Raw genomic sequence first — 1,854 nt, 5'->3', positions numbered from 1 at the left:
AAGAGTAGCCTAAGAGTTGGCGGTGGGTGGTAATGACTAGCTGCCTTCCCTCTAGTCTTACATTGCTAAATTAGGGACGGCTAGCGCAGATAGCCCTCGTGTAGCTTTGCGCGAATTTCAAAAACAAAGTTGGAGTCGTCAACTTTTTAAAGGCCATGGACAGGCCTAAATAAAATGTTTTTAACTGTGTACCGATTTTAAAGTTGAATATTATTTATGATTTTAAATAAATTTTGATGTTCCTATTTTGGAACATAAACAATTTGTGACAAAGAAAAATATTACTCTATCAAAGTTTTGTCAGTTAGTTATGGATGTTATTAAAACAAGAAACTGTAATAAAACTGATTCTAGAGTAGCTCTATATGAGTATGTTAATTAATGGGTTACATTTCTAGGAGGGACCAGTTATATAATTCAAGACTGACGTTTTAGTACGTAATCAGCATCGTAGTTTTGACGTAGATTTTTAAAATAAAGCAAAATTCACTGGATAGTACGCGCATTTTCACAGTTTTGAGCGAGATGATTTTAATATTAATTTATTTAAAATATTGATCAACCGAACTTAAAGCGTCGTCCGAACTTCGTTAAGTTGAGAGATAATGAGAACCACGAGTTTTGTACTGGAAGTATACCTGTGTTAATCTTCTTGATAATACACTCTATGAAATTTAAACAATATTTCTACTCTTTAGATTTTGGAGTTCTAAGGAATCCAAGTGTTATAATTACTATTTTACGCGTACAATCTTCTGTTCTGTTCAACAAAAAAACGTAACTAAACTTTTAGACAGAATATATACACAAGTTAAACTTGTTCTTTGAATTTTTTTCTGGTTTTGAGAATCTAGTTTCCAATAACAAACGTTATTTGTTGTAGAGAATTTTTCACTTTGTAGCTTCCATCCACAAGGTGGCTATCTTTTATAATACAAACTAACAATATTTGGAAAACTACAATACAACAACTTTTAATGCTGTAGTTGAAGTTGATAACTTTACTATAGTGATAAAGGTTGAATATGTAGCACAGATGATGACTTGTGAGGGTTTAGTGATTACAAGTCTTATCTTGCTCTTGGCTTTCTTTCAGTTTATAACAACGCTCAGAGCTAACTTATATTTTAATAAGCCGAAGTTTCGTGTGGAATATCAGTACGTCACTAGGCAATTGGAAGATGAATTTCGAAATATATTTCTAATTCTATACTAATTACTAATGGTAAGAAATTGAGAATGAAATTCAAGAATATTTGTATATATTAAACTTCCAATTTAACACTTTTTTATCTGAGAATCATTGACCCCTTTACAGAGATATCTTCGAGTTACTGTAATTGAATTACTAGTTTTAAACTAAATTTTTTGCTAGGAGAAAATGACAACTATCTCTGTAACTGTGGATAAAACCAATACTGCAAGAAAAGAAAATGTGAGTAAGAGAAACGTGTTTAAGTTCGTTATAATGATCTGTATATACATATATATAGTAACAAAACATATTTCTATAAAAGGAAACATTCATAATATTGTTGCATGATAAGGATGCCTCAAACAAAACAGTAGACCATGTAGAACTGGATAACATATTGTTACGACAGCGTAAGTCACGTGACGCTGGTAACACGTGATGAGTTTCTAGAAGGATCATGACTGTTTCTGGCAACTCTAGTCTTTTCTAGGCGCCGTCTATTTTAGTATATAAGCCCGGCAAATAAAGCGGAGATATAATTGGAGATAGGAACATATATAGAGACAGATAATCGAGTCAAGTCGTAAGTAAAGTGCGTGAATTGTTGTGAATTATAGCGTATGTTCAAGTTAAAGTGACTGTGGAAATTAAGTGTATCG

General features: G+C 32.1%; 1 protein-coding gene across 1 annotated transcript in view; it reads right to left on the bottom strand.

Moving 5' to 3' along the window:
* LOC106467185 (zinc finger E-box-binding homeobox 2-like) overlaps window positions 1-1,854 on the bottom strand; it is a 48,416-nt gene that overhangs the window by 44,230 nt on the left and 2,332 nt on the right. The gene's annotated exons all lie outside the window — the stretch shown is intronic.

This window comes from Limulus polyphemus, unplaced genomic scaffold (genome assembly GCF_000517525.1).
Source record: "Limulus polyphemus unplaced genomic scaffold, Limulus_polyphemus-2.1.2 Scaffold2520, whole genome shotgun sequence".
NCBI lineage: Eukaryota > Metazoa > Arthropoda > Merostomata > Xiphosura > Limulidae > Limulus > Limulus polyphemus.
Note: the sequence above shows the minus strand (reverse complement) of the source record. Positions and strands in the feature narration are given on the sequence as shown.